The sequence below is a fragment of the Ahaetulla prasina genome, chromosome 4 (genome assembly GCF_028640845.1).
Source record: "Ahaetulla prasina isolate Xishuangbanna chromosome 4, ASM2864084v1, whole genome shotgun sequence".
Classification (NCBI taxonomy): domain Eukaryota; kingdom Metazoa; phylum Chordata; class Lepidosauria; order Squamata; family Colubridae; genus Ahaetulla; species Ahaetulla prasina.
Genome location: NC_080542.1, coordinates 129,239,503 through 129,255,520, shown reverse-complemented (window position 1 = coordinate 129,255,520; position 16,018 = coordinate 129,239,503). Strand labels below are relative to the sequence as shown.

Here is a 16,018-nt window from a genome sequence, read left to right as displayed (position 1 = left end):
TTAAGTTACTGTGGGTCATTGCTGTGAGAGAAAACTTCTTTCTGCCTTTTCTGCCAGACCTTTCAAAAATGTTTTCCTAGCTGAACCACTTCAGTAATATTATATAATTCATTCTGCATCATGGAAAAAAATGGGGCATGCACCCAAACATTCTAAATTAAAGAACTTCAACATGTACTAGAGGATTGCCCTACAGTTCAAAGGAAGTATCCAGCCAAGAAAAGCTTTGGCAGTTTTAGCAAACTAACAGTTTGCAGTCTGTGAAAAGTCCCAAAGTGCTTGCTAAAGCCATCTAGAAACATTTTGGATGGAACCATTGAATTTTCTTCCTTGAGTGTCCATCACTGAAGAGTTTCCTCAGTCTCCTGTAATGCAAGATCTGCAGTAGAAAGCTGGAGGGAGTTCTAAAACAAAGCAGCACAAAGCAACATGGCTGGCTGGTTTGCTTTCATCTAGAAATGTAGCCCGCAAAGTATCATAAAGAAATTTCTGAGGGGTACCATATCATTTAGTTTCTACAATTAGTCCTGCATGGTTTTGTGCAGACCTCGGTCCATATGTGCGGGAGGTGCATTGGTTGCTGATTTGCTTCCAGGTACCATTCAAGGTGCTGGTTGTCATTTTTAAAACTTGGGAACAGGTTATCTGAAGGATCGTCTCTTGCCATTCACTTCCATCCGTGTTCTGACCCAGTTCCCCAGACATGACAAACCCTCTGCAGTTGAAGCAATGATTCTTTTATTGGGAGCGCCAGCAAAAAAGTTTCTCTTTCACTACAGGCTAACAAGTCTGTCTGACAGGGAGATGAATAGTTGTCTACCACACCTACAGTATTCATCTCTGCCCCCGGCCTTTTATTCCCAGAACTAGGCTGGGGCTCCGCTAGCAGTGGTGGCTCTTCCTTTGCAAGGATCAGCCCACAGATTTTCACTGCTTTCCTCTCCTCTGCCTTCTGCACCTCTGTGTGACAGGCACTGTACCCAGCTGTTCCTTCTCTTCCTCATCAGCCACCTCCACACCTGGGGATTGTTGACTCTCCATCTGAGGACAGCCCAGGCTCCACCTCTGTCTCTCTGCCAGCTCCATTCCCTCTTCCCCCTCAGAGCTTTAAGGTTGCCTTGATGCTGACCCTGATTTTCACACCTCATCCTCATTTGATTTGGCTGCTGGAGGGCACGGTGCTGACAGGTCACAACAATCTGACTCTCTAGAATGGGGTGGCAAGGAATCTTGAGGGTCCTGTACCCTAAGGAGGTACATCTGGGGGGACCCAGAAAAAGGGACTTTTCCGCGGTGGCTCCCTCCCTCTGGAACATCATCCTTCCGAAAATTAGACTAGCCTCCAATCTGACACTTTTTCGGAATGCCCTCAAGACATGGTTCTGCCAACAGGCCTGGAGAACCCAGAGTGGGTTGGAGCGCATTAAATGGCTGGCATTAGTTTGTGTTGTCGCTGGGGTGGATGAGGGGTTGTTATTGTTGTTGCTGTTGTTATTTCTTTTATATTGTGTTTTTACTTCCTGTAATCCGCCTTGACTTGCCAGGAGTGAGAAGGCAGCAATATAAATTTTCCAAATAAATAAATAAGGGTGGATGTGCCAAAGGGTGTTGATGGGATTCTGGGAGACCCAGACGAAGTCATACATGAGTTGCAAGAGGGGAATACAGTGATGTGGTGCAAGTTCGGATAGATCAGATAATGAGGACACTGGGTGCATGTAAATAAAAGGAAGCATGGGAAATAAGGCATGGATGAGCATATTTGGGGGGGGGGGTGAGCAATGGGAGGCCGGGAAAGAGGTTATGGGGTGCATATGAGTGAGGCATGTGAGAGGTGAGGGAGACTTACCCAAACAACTTGCATCCGTCTCCTAATTTTTTATACAACTGAAAATCCAAAACATTAATCATTTATGGCAATAAAAACCTATTTGGGTAATTGCTGTAGAGCTGAATCAAAGTAATGCTACTAAAGCACCAGGTCTTTTTTTTTTTAAGAGTCTGATCAAAATTCATAGGCTTAATTAACAGAATATTTTTTTCTCTTACAATGTTTAATTAGAACTTTCCCTTTCCTCTTTAACTGTGATCCAAATACATCTGAATACAATAGGATCCAAAGCAAAAACTTTTGTATTTATTAGAATATTAATGTAGTGTTGAAAACTTCCAGTAGTTTAAACAAATGGGCCAATATTCGTGTTTTTATTGTTTTCCAAAGGAAATACCTAACTGACATATAGGAATAATGCATCATTAGTCATCAATAAGAACATTCATATCCAATGTTTCCTTTGAGATTAGCTGTCTGCAAGAAAGCTTACAAACTTTTTTGAGTAGTTATCAGCATGTGGAAGAAAGACAGAGGAAATCTTTCATTCTTCAACTTTTAGTCCACAATGGGACTCTCAAATGTCCAGCTTTTGAGACCTCAGTACAACCTGAGCAGTTAAAAACCATTTACTTGGCAAGAAGTAAATATATTCCCACTTTGGTGTGGCAAACCAAAATCACTTAATTCTGACTCCTAACGAATAAATAACAGGAAAATTCAACAAATCTTGCCTGCAAAGAAAAATAAATGCACTATTTATTGCCAATTATCTCCACAGATGTGCATTTGTATTGTTATCTTTTCATCCAACTTTTTCAAGAGGAAAAAAAACACATTCCAAAAAAACCCACTGATTATTCATCACCTTGATTGTTTTAGGTTTTTTTTTTAAAAAAATCTTGGCAGAAGCCTCCTTGATACCTAAACTCCATCTTTTGAGAGGTAGGTTTTGCTTATGGGTGTTTAGGAAGGAATGTATGACAGGGAGGTTAAAAACAAGCAATAACATGACAGTAGTGATAGTTAAGGAAGGAGCAACATGGTGTCCTAGTGGTGAAGATGCTCGCCTCACCCTCAGAAGGTTGAGAATTCAATACTAGGTAGCAGCAGATATTTCTCTCTCCGTACACAAAGAAAAAAATATCTGTTGCAAACTCCGCATAGATGTTGAGAAGGGCATCCGGCCACTAAATTCTCAGATGTTCTTAGTCGCTCCAATTCTACCCCAATTAAGGAACTATAGGATTGTAAAAAGTAAAAAAGTGATGGTTAAGGCAGCTATCCCAGGAACTGGAAGTGGAAAAGGCTGTTTGTTTGGCCTCAGTGTTTAGAAAAGGTTTTGCACTCCAACTAATTGTATTGAACCTTTTTGCTTGGTCAGTGGACTTAGATGGCCTTGCCAAATCAGTCATTCATGATTTAAAAAGGTAAAGGTAAAGGTTCCTCTCGCACATACGTGCTAGTCATTGCCGACTCTAGGGGGCGGTGCTCATCTCCGTTTCAATGCCGAAGAGCCAGCACTGTCCAAAGACGTCTGCGTGGTCATGTGGCCAGCATGACTAAATGCCAAAAGTGCATGGAACGCTGTTAATAGGTTTCAACGATATAAATAACCACAAGATAGCCAATAAAGACATAAATGCATAAATAAATATGACCAAGAGTAATTGAGAGTGGTAAAACATCTGAAAAAAATAAACAAAAAGTAACATTTTAAAAATAAAACAACAGGTTTAAATAACCTCAAAGAACCATGAAATCGGGGGTGAAATTCAGCAGCTTCTGACAGGTTCTGGAGAAGCAGTAACGGAAATTTTGAGTAGTTCAGAGAACCGGCAAATACCACCTCTGGCTGGCCCCAGAATGGGGTGGGAATGGAGATTTTGCTGTATCCTTCTCCTGGAGTGGGGTGGGAATGGAGATTTTGCAGTATCCTTCCCCTGCCATGCCCACCAAGCAGGGAGCCTATAGAACTAGTAGTAAAAAAAAATTGAATTCCACCACTGCATGAAATTATAGTTCTTAGACTGAAATATTAAGAGGAATAATCAAGAATCATTCTCACTGGAGATAAAATACAAAAGGGTTATTTCAAGTTTACCAAAACTGAGTCTGTACACCTATGTGTGTTCTATTTATGTTTCAGGGCCATTTCAAATTGGAGTAGAACATTCTTTTTTATTTTCAGGTTACCTATACATTTAAATAAGAGCAAGGGGCTGTATAGCTGAAGTGCAAATCTAACTGCCCCTCGTTAACATAGTGTTTCAGGAGAAAAAACAGTTTAGTTTTTCTGGGTCTGTATTCCAAATAACAAACATGTTAACAGGTACCAATGACCAACAGCACTAATTCTTAAAACCAGTAAGAAGGCCAGCATAAGGGTTCCACATCTGTTTTTAGTGAAATCTATTCCTGTCTGTGGTATTTAAAATCTAAGGAACTCCTGTTATTGTTCAATTAGAATCCCAAAGGAGTAAAATGTTAATCAAATCCATAACATCAAGGATTTTATTATTATACTTTCAATACATTCCTTTTAAAATGCTGGCAGATTTTTTTTCCTCTGGCAGCAATAATTAAATTTTTAAAACACATTTAATCTGTTCATTTAGAACCAGTAGTTATATTTCAGAAACATTGTATTTAAATAACCTCAATAATTTAGAAGTCTTCAAGCAAAACCTGTATGTTTGTAAACATAGTTAGCACCTTCTATTTCTAGGGTTTTGAATTGGCTTGTTACTGCTTTTTTTAGCAATTCCCAGTCATGATCTTTGCTTATCCACATTTCCTTGAAAAGGAATATAATCTGGAAGAAAATTATATAAAAATTGAAAATTAACAGCTTGTATGACTGTATGTGCTCACACAGAGGAATTTCAAAGTACACAGATGGCAAGAGAATGCATTACTTATTATGTCAACTATTATACTGAACTGAATACGTAAGAGTGTAGAAGAGCTACTCCTGTGGTCAGATTTGTGTATGAAATCAAAATAGTTGTTCTAAATCTCTCATTTATATATACAGATCACTAAGTCATGTTGATGCATGCTTGAAGATTCCAGTCTAATTATAAAGTTGTTTGCTTATAACCCGCTTTTCAAGCAGTATTTTTCCTGGGCAGTTTACAGAAAGTTCAACAAAAACAATCCACATTTCAAAATAAGATAAAATAACTATTTATTTAATCAAAAGCAAAGACAGATTTTCAGCAGGACTGAAGTAGTAGTAGTTGTGGTAAACGTTGAATGAAGTGTATAGAAAAAAATCTTAAATATTCAGAGTTATAGTAGTGAAATGGTATTCATTGATTAAAAGAGGGAGGGAGGGAGGGAGGAGAAAGAAAAAAAAGAGACTAACTTTATTATTGAGTATTCTAATCAGTGGTGGGTTTCAAAATTTTTTACTACTGGTTCTGTGGGTGTGGCTTGGTGGCTTGGTGGCAGGGGAAGGATACTGTAAAATCTCCATTCCCACCCTACTCCAGGGGAAGATTACTGCAAAATCCCCATTTCCTCCCAATCAACTGGGAATTGGGAGGCAGAGAATAGATGGGAACGGGGCCAGTCAGAATTTTTACTACTGGTTCTCCGAACTATTCAAAATTTCTTTTACCGGTTCTCCCAGAACTGGTCAGAACCTGCTAAAACCCACCTCTGATTCTAATCATTATGATCAACACTTTTGGAGATAGATATAAATATACATATTTGCATATACATACACTTATGCATATGAGGTACGTTTTGAAATATGAGCAAAATAAAAAAGGCCTCCTCTGGAATTTTACAGATCAACATTGTGCTAGTAACTAGTGAACTTTTTAAAAGGTATAGTCAAACCAAGAGAATGCTGAACTAACAAAGTAAAAGGGGAAACAATGTTTTGCAGATGTGTTTACAGGTTACGGTTGTGTACCAGACCAGTGTCAAATAAAGCTGGAACCAGATGTTTAAGTACTTTTCCTTGCATCAAGAATGGTTCCCATTGCTCTTAAAAAGAAACTCAAGAGAGAACTTAAGCAAGGAAACACATGGAAAAACTGGTGAACATAAATGCTAAATTCTGAGGTGGCAAAGAGAAAAAAAATTAACTATTACTAGTTTGTTTTATTGCTAGAGATTTAACTCATTGGAAACCATAGTCACATTCTTACATTACAGAATAGGACACATTTGTCTAAAGCCTATTTTATTTTATTCTCCTATATCACATTCTGATTACTAGCAACCGAAGCTAAATAAGAAAAACAGCAATAGTCAACGCTTGCTTTTCCAGATTATTGTTTGAATGAAAACATCAAAACATCTACAGTCATTATTGTCATGTCTTAAAATTGATGTGTGATATTAAAATGTACATATGTTGTGGAAATCCTGACATATTAATGCTTGACCTAACAAAAGATCACAATAACACCCTAAAAACACGTCTAAAAAGATTTAGACATTGAATCTAATAAGACATAGATTCAGCCTCTTATGTGCTGGATAGAAATGTTCAGTATATGTAAGTTTTATATTTGATAACACATAGGCTGTTGAAAGTATAAATCAAATACAGGCGTGCTACTAGCAGAACAGGGACTTGGAATTCTTAAGTCCAAATAAAAACTGATACTATCACAGAAATATTTATCTATCCAAATTGGTTCCAACAATGGCCCAAATGACTCCATCATGAGGAAGCTGTCTGAGGAGGCAAGGAATGCATTTGGAATGAAACTGAAAATAAAACTTTATATGGATTGAAAGAAATAATAACCAGAACTCCAGTATCAGCCTGAAATATATGCAGTACTGCAAAAGTATTTATTCGCTTCCCATCTACATGCAGTCAAATAAGTTAGGCAGGGAAAACTGGTTAAATAGATCAGCTGATTATGAAAGAAGTGTACCCAAACCCTTAATCTTTTCCAGCTACAGAAATGAGCCTATTGTGAGAGGAGTAGTCCAGAGCTATTTACAGGTAGTCCCAATTTATAATCATTCATTTAGTGACCATTCGAACACTAAACACTGAATATTTGACAACAACACTGGACTTATGACTGTTTTTACACTTACAATCATTCCAGCATCCCCATGTACACATGATCAAAATTCAGACACTTGGCAACTGATTCATATTTATGACAGTTGCTGTGTCCAGAGTCATGTGATCATCTTCTACAACCTTCTGACAAGCAAAATTAATGGGGAAGCCAGATTCACTTAACAACTGTGTTATTAATTTTACAACTTCAGTGATTCACTTAACAACTATGGCAAAATTCACATACAAATGTCCCATTTAACAACAGAAATTTTAAGCTCAGTTGAGGTTGCAAGTCAAGGACTATCTGTATTTATTCAATGTATGTAATCATCTTACCTATAGTATATGACCAACGATATAAAACAACAGGACAATTTCTATATAAGAAAAATAAGCTAAAACATTTATCTATAGCTACGATGGTGACTTCCATCAACAATAATCAACACAGGCATTGCATAGGTTATACCACAGTTATTATACCTTGGATAAAAGTAAAATAATAAATAAATATAATCCGCCTTTCTGCTCTAGGTGATAGAACTGTTTCCCTGAGCTTAATAATATCCATTTTTTCACTAAACTTAAACAAGTTTGAATAAACATTTAGAAAACTCTCTCAGATAGACAATTACAACTGAGTCACTCAAATCATTTAAAAGGTTGTTTTAGAAGGATTCATTCCATGTCTATTGATAAATCAGCATATTACATGAAGTTGTAATGTTGCTTAATTCATCATGTGAAATCAGCCACTCTAATTTATAAACCAAAGTGTATTCCAAATCCATCCAATTACATTTTATTCCATAAACATAGTTAAACAAAACCATAGTTTAATACAATATATAAACACAGCCAATCATTTTCATAGGCTTCCGCAGTATAGTTATAATTTAATGCAAATTTAGGAACAGGAACAGGAATATAAAGATTTTTGGACAAAAGTCAACACATAAACAAATTATTTGCTTTAAAAACAATGCATTCAGTAATTTTGGCGCACAATTTTGTAAAATGAGCAGGATATGTATCTTCTCCAATATATGTTCTATTGTTTGGAGAAGTACTCCAAAAGGCATACTTTGCAAGCAGAATTTATCAGACAGGCAAATTTTTGGTGAAAGGCTAAAGGAATAGATGATGTAAAAGTTGGTAGTTAACTGCTACAAGTCAGAGTAGACTAAGGTGGGCAGCCCTTTGGAGATAAAAGATAGATTTTGACTTTTGAGAAAATCACATATGCTGCCAACTGCTGGCAAGGAGAGTTGCCCAGTCACAAATAGTCATGAATGCAAAACATTCATTGACAATAACAATAACAATATTGCTTCACATAGTGTAAGCCGCCCTGAGTCTTCGGAGAAGGGCGGGATATAAATGCAAATTTTTTTTTAAAATGTATATGCCGCCTGTTTTTCAGAAACTCTGGATAATTTGCAATTGTTGCTGTAATTATGGAGAAAACTAACTGGTGAGATTACTCCTTACCATTTTATCTTTGCTCTCCCCCCCCCCAACACATGGGAACTCTTTCAAGCAAAGTGCTGGCTTGCAGCCACCTGCCGTTATTATTTTACAGGGATTATGAAATTAGAGGCTGGTATTTTTTAGTTTTCCATTAAAAGAAGTCTTAAAAATAAAATCAGATGGGTTGCAAAGCTTGGCAAGTTTCAAATGAGTTGGCTGAATTATATTGCTTGTTAGTATATTAAAAAATATTCAAGGACCTAAAGTCAAGAGACAAAGCAATGAGTTATGGCCACAAATAATAATTATTATTATTATTATTATTATTATTATTATTATTATTATTATTATTATTATTATTATTATTATTATTTATTAGATTTATAAACCGCCCTTCTCCCGAAGGACTCAGGGCGGTGTACAGCCAGAGTAAAAAGAAACAATATACAGTTAAAATAAAATTAAAAAACTTATTATACAGTGTGGCCGAAATTAAAATAATTAAGAATCTAACCCCAATTAAAACCAAAGAGAAATTTAGAATTTAAAACTAAACAATTTAAGAAAGCCCCGCACGAACAAACAGATATGTTTTCAGTTCGCGGCGAAAAGTCCGAAGGTCAGGTATTTGACGTAAACCAGGGGGGAGTTCATTCCAAAGAGTGGGGGCCCCCACAGAGAAGGATCTTCCTCTGGGGGCCGCCAGCCGGCATTGTCTGGCGGACGGCACCCTGAGAAGGCCCTCTCTGTGCGAGCGTACGGGTCGGTGGGAGGCATGAGGTAACAGAAGGCGGTCCCGTAAGTACCCAGGTCCCAAGCCATGGAGCGCTTTAAAGGTGGTTACCAAAACCTTGAAATGCACCCGAAAGGCAACAGGAAGCCAGTGCAGTCTGCGCAGGAGAGGTGTCACATGGGAGCTATGTGTGACTCCCTCTATCACCTGCGCAGCTGCATTCTGGACCAACTGAAGCCTCCGAGTGCATCTCAAGGGGAGCCCCATGTAGAGAGCATTGCAATAATCCAGGTGGGAGGTAACAAGAGCGTGAGTGACTGTCCATAGGGCATCCCAATCAAGGAAGGGGCGCAGCTGGCGAACCAGGCGAACCTGGTGAAAGGCTCTCCTGGAGACGGCCGCCAAATGATCTTCAAACGACAGCCGTGCATCCAGGAGAACACCCAAGTTGCGCACTCCCTCCTTTGGGGCCAATAATTCGCCCCCAACAGTCAGCTGCGGCTGCAGCTGACTGTATCGGGGTGCCGGCATCCACAGCCACTCCGTCTTGGAGGGATTGAGCTTGAGCCTGTTCCTCCCCATCCAGACCCGTACGGCTTCCAAACACCGGGACAACACTTCGACAGCTTCGTTGGGGTGGCCCGGGGTGGAAAAGTACAGCTGAGTATAATGTAAATGTCCTGGGGAAGAGCTTCTGAATGCAAATTGATGAGCCACTTCTTTTCTGATGAGCTTACAAAACTTAGTGTGAATATTACTGCTACATTTAAATGAATGTCGTCCCCCCAACTTTTTATGGAACCCATTTCATGGAGGACCTGACAGATAGATTCTACATCTGGAGTCCAGAGCTGAATGGATGGATGATCTATATGTAGTAGAGGGTAACTTCATTTGCCTTTATCTAAAAAACCCTGGAAAAGTATTATTCAACCCATGTTGTTGTTCAGGGATAGGGGGAATTGCTCTGCAGAAACAAAGATTTTGCCCATATTGTGGTTTCCTCATAGTAAAACAAAATGCCTGTTATAATTTCCAGGAATGATAATAAAAAGTGAAATGACATAAATTGAATAGCATACTTGGTTTATCAAATGTTGATCTGAAGAGGGATTAAATAAATTGATTGTGAATTTTGTACCCACATTTCCACATTTCAGAGGAAAAAATTTTTAGAAAATGGTTTTACCTTAGCTGCACCTTATTACCAGTGGTTGTTATAGAATGGTATTGGATACTTGTTCCTAAAAGCAAAGAGAGAGAGAGACAAAGAGAAAGAAAAAACAAAAAACAAACATTCACTCCAAATTTTCATTGCCTGTCCCTCAGGCACATGTACAAGATGTTTAGATAAGTTCTCCTATAAATGCCAATCTAAACAACTGACTGAAAAGAAATATAAACTTGCTGTAAAAAATTATGTTTCATTCACCAGCCAACTTATATATGAGTGTGTGTGTGTGTTTCTGCCTACTATGGAAACAAACATTTGTACAGATGTTAAGGTGGGATGCCATATGACAAACTGCAATTATTTTTAGAAAATCTTTTTTAAAATGGATTTTTCTTGGAAATCTTGCTAGAAAAATCCTTTCCACATCAGTGCATTTCAACGTTCGTTTTTCCCCCAGTTGCAAAATGATAAATATTAAAAGAATAGAGTGTTGTTTCATAAATTGAATGAAAAAGGAAGTAAATTACATTTAGAAGCATTTGTAATACTATATCAAAAAATCAATTCAGAAGTACTTTGGAGCTCACATGAGCAAAATGCACTCTGCTATTTGTTGTAACAATCCACCTTCTTTAGGCTTCTACATAAACCAGAAGGCATATGCTCATAAAGTTTCATTAACTTCTTGAAGCAGTGTTATAAATAGAGTTAGGTACACACACCTAAATATAAGAGCACGTTACAAGTTGTGTCCAAATATTAATATTTAATTAAATATTAAATACTAATCAACATTGAATTGATAGCATACAATGGTGTTACTAGCTTAGCTTCACCAGGCTTCACTGGGCAGATATGTAACACTTCACTTTTCAAACAAAAAAAATATTATGGGAAATTCTGGTCAATTTAAGGTCAATCTAGGTGTTCATGTGCTCATAGAAAATTAAAAAAAACAATTTTCATAGAAATTTAAAATGGGCAGTGATTACTTTATTTCCTTTTTCATGCTGTCTTTATTTCATATAGCAGAAAAGTTTCTTTAATAGTAGGCAAAAGTATTATATGCCTGATTTCTTATAAAAACTGACTTCACACATACTACTTATTGATATGATCACTCTTCAGTCATACATTTAATCAATTTCCTACTCTGTGATCTTTTTAAAAATGCAAAGTACATTTAGAAGATTTTAGGTGCTGTGGCACCTAAAGAACTCTTGGACCATACATTTTCCATGTCTTTATTCCAATTTGATGAACCATGATTTATTGACTCACTAGAGAAATAGATCACGGTTGACTCAGCCTTCCATCCTTCTGAAGTCGGTAAAATGAAAACCCAAATTGTCAGGGCAAGATGCTGATTCCGTAAACCACTTAGAGAGGGCTATAAAGTACTGTGAAGTGGTATGTAAGTCAAAGTGCTATTTTTATTGCTATTGCACAACTTGTTAAGCCTTAGATTAGAGTTTACGAAATTCAGTGTCTTAAGTTTATCAACTGTGCTAACCCTAAAATAAAGATGTCACTTTATGCCTAGGGATATGCAGTTATAGGTAGTCCTTACAACCATAATGGGATGAAACCTCTAGTGTTAAGCAAGGAAGTTGTTAAGTGAATCACATTCAATGTTACAACACTTTTGCTAAGGTGGTTAAGCTAATCAACATGATTGTTAAATGAAACATGTACTCATTAAATGAATCTGGGTTCCCGCATTGATTTGGCTTGTTGGAAACTAGCTGGAAAGATTGCAAATGGAAATAATGTAATCCCGGGTTGATGCAATATTATAAACCCAAACTACTTGCCAAGGGCCCAAATTTTGATCATGTGACTATAGGGACACTGTAACAATAATAAATTCTAGGAGTCATTATAAGTCATTTCTTCCAGCACCATGGTAATTTTGATTAAACAAATGTTAGAAATTGAATGCTATCTGTATTTGAATTGAATTACTTACTCCAATGGACAGGGATCCTATTCATCGAACTTCCCCATGGGTGATTAATACCCGTATCTCTTCCAGGGCTTCCATAGCAACTGGGTGAGGCTAGGAAATGTTGAAGCTTTTTTAAAGAACCAAATAAATGTCTCATGGCTGCTGCAGTACTCATTTCAGTACATTTCTGAGAAGCTTTTTCTGTTTGGAGTTCAAATAAAAACTCAAATTAAGCTCAAGGGAACTTGTTTCTGTGTAAATAAACATACAAGTGCAACTTTCATATTGCTGTGCCAAAGAGAATCTCTTTTGACTATGTTTTAGGCTCAGAATTTGTTATGCAAGTAGTGTTGGTGCTACATATTATCACAAGGTAAAATATAGGTTTAATTATATTGTAGTTCATAGAATCCTGTATTTCATTCAAATAATATATAAAATGGGGGTCTCTGTTCTTCTAAAACTTAAACAGTCATGTCATGACTTGATAAAGTGATACGTTCACTTATCCATTAAAAGATGTATTACTGTGACTTTGACAAATCCTGTTTATTCATGTTTTTCGGTACACAAACCATAAGCAGCAAATCTATTGCTAGCTATCAGAAAACTGTGTGGCTCCTGTGAATTTTCAACATTCATAAAAAAAATGGCAGAGCTGGCTAAAATAAGTTGGAATCCAGCTAACTAATCCTACAAAACTGTGAAGGGTCACAGGCTTTTTTTAAAAAAGTTTGTTGGCTTTCCTTATTTGAATGAATGAAGAAATTGAATAGATGCTGCATTTCCCAGTTTGCAGGTAGAATAATGAGGAAATTTGTCATGCTGTTCTTGAAGCCTGACTAGAAACAAAAATCTGTAGCCCTAAGTGATGGATATAAGCAAACCTGACAGGATAAACTGCTGGTGATGAGTTTTCTAGTAACAAAAATTATTTTTTGAACAGAGAGGATCACAATCTATATTAGGCAAGCCATAAAGTAATAATGAATGTACTGGAGCCGAAGTAGATCAGAGAGACAGCAAGATTCAAAATTGATAGGAGAGCATCTTCTCCTTTGCAAAATTGAAGCTCTCTTATATATTTTGCCTATATTAGTTTGCAGGCTGTATGATGATATAGGATAGAAGGGTTCAGAGGCCATCTGAGTCATTTTGTCTCTACCAGGTCCCATTAAGTCTCTTGTTGCCTGGTCATTCTATGTCTACATCCATGTGTTTTCCAGGTTTCTTTTATTCCTCCACTGAACTTTGCCCTTTTTACAACTCCCTCGTAGGGATAGGGGATAGGAGGTCAAAAGGATCTTTGCTTGAGTGAGTTAACTACTTGCCCTTCCAGAATCAGTGCATTCCACTGTCCTTGCAAGCTTTTTCTTGCTTTTGTTGTTCTTCTCACTTCCTTTCATCAGAGGAATCAGCAGAGAAAGCAATGCAATTCCATCTTAGATGAACCTGAAACGGTTTAGTTTTCTTCCAGTTTAAAACATTCCTGAAAAAGAATTCCTCTTTTTAGATTTTACATCTGCCCGACAAACAAAAGTCCCTTACAGCTTTGTTTTTTAAGAAAGAAAAAAGAAATATCCCACACTGATTAAACGAAATCCATCTCTGTTGTCTTTTACAAAAGGAACCAGACTCAGATGGGATGTTTAAAGTAAACATCTGACAAGCAGCTGGTACCTATGTAGTTCTTTTGCATGGCCTCCTGTGCTGAACTCATTAGATCAACTTTATTACGTCTGTAGTATGTTCATAACTTTGCTTCCTTATGCAAAGATGCAGCTGGATTGCAGATAGAGATCCTTGTAAAATTTTACTGAGATCATATTGAAGAGTTAATATGTCTTCAAAGAACATTGAACCTATATTCCTTGGTCAACCATGAAGAGTAATTGAAGTGTTGGATTAGGACAAGGAGATTCAAGATCACTCTCAAATAGTCTCAAATAGAATGAGACTATTGCCTTATACACTGTAAACCGCCCTGAGTCTTCGGAGAAGGGCGGGATATAAATGTAAAAAATAAAAAAATAAAAAATAAAAAAACTCTTAGCAATTTATGGGCTAATTTTAAATCGGTCACTGTTATATTCAATTTACCTCACAGGATTGTTGAGAGAATAAAGTGAAAGGAGATTCTCTTATGAATTGCTTGAGCTTTGTAAGAAATATACTATATAAATAAAATAATCCAAATATAAGTATATGAACTGAATTTATGGAGTTACCAAGCAATTTTAAATGCCATACTTCTTTTTAATGGTACAGAAAGTTTCAAAACATTTCCTCCTGCCAAAAACTTACTACCCAGCCTTTAGTTCCAAAATATTGGAAGTATTTTCAGTGGCAAAACTGTGTGAAAAATAAAGTCATTTATTTATTCATTGCAGCTTTATTTCCATAAAAGCGCCCGTATATTTTCCAGGAAAACGCTCACCTAGATAGACTGTATAGCAAGACTTTGTTTAAGCACCTTTAATTTTGATAGGATATTCTGGTCCAAGAATATCCATACTGAAAATTTAGTGAAGGAGGGAAATGGATACATGAACATCTGGCTTTCCTGGATAAGGAAGGAATGAGCTGGATGAATAAAACGCCTGTTCTCTTTGCTTTTAACACGTCCAAGCAAGCAAGTTCACGAGAGGTAGGGATGTCATGATTTCAGGAAAGGATTCCCTACCAGCAGAATGAACAAATGTTTCAGCAAGTCTGTAGAGATAGTCAATCATCCAGGTCATGGTTCTCCCAAATGTGCATTTTTTCTAAAAAGCAACTGGACTTTCTTTGAAAATAACATATAGACCAGGGGTGCTATTCAGCAGGTTCTGACAGGTTCTGGAGAACTGGTAGTAGAAATTTTGAGTAGTTCAAAGAACTGGCAAATGCCACCTCTGGCTGGCCCCAGAGTGGGGTGGGAATGGAGATTTTGCAATATCCTTCCCCCAGGAGTGGGGAGGGAATGGGGATTTTGCAATATCCTTCTGCTGCCATGCCCATCAAGCCATGCCCACAGAACCGGTAGTAAAAAAAATTGAATTCCACCACTGATGTAGACTTATAGCACTTAGAATTATGTACTCCTCCATAGTGTTATACAGTGGGAGTAGTTTACAAATATCAGCATATGGCCTCCAACAATCTGGGTCCTCATTTTACCGACCTCAGAAGGATGGAAGACCGTGTCAATCTTGACTTGGTCATGATCGAACTCCCGACTGTGGGCAAAGTTTGCATGCAATACTGCATTCTAACCAGTGGTGGGTTGCCCCCGGTTCGCAAGAACCAGTAGTAAAACTGGCAGGAAGTTCCGCCCACCGACCCGGATATGCGGTCCTGTTGCGAACCAGTAGTGACGGTATGTAAAACCCACACCTGATTCTAACCACTGTGCCACTAGGGCTCCTGAAGAAACTTCTTGGATGAGAAGTAAAAGTGTCTTCAAAGGAAGAAAAAAAAAAGTCCAGTTGTCTTTTGGAAAAAGCACTTTGGAGACAATCTAATCAAACCCAAGTAGGAAACTTGGTAAGAAGTCCAACATGCCACAAGGAACCAGTTATCTTCTCTTGTTTATTAATTCACCCAAGTTTCCTGAAAAGCGTTTGTTGTAATTATAACTGAGCTCAAGTCTGCTTGGCTCTGCCTGGCTGAATATTAAAATGCATCAATTGTTTAATGTAGATAATACAAAATTAAAATTATTAGGATAATAATTTGAAAAGACAGTATTTCTTGCCAGCAATCAGAATCCCTTGTAATCACAAGCAATGCTTGTCTCCTACAAGAATGACTAGCAGAAGGGCTGCAAAAGTAGG

General features: G+C 37.5%; 1 protein-coding gene across 1 annotated transcript in view; it reads left to right on the top strand.

Annotated features, from left to right (window-relative positions):
• The window catches only part of NRP1 (neuropilin 1), a 172,506-nt gene that overhangs the window by 100,436 nt on the left and 56,052 nt on the right, over nt 1-16,018 (top strand).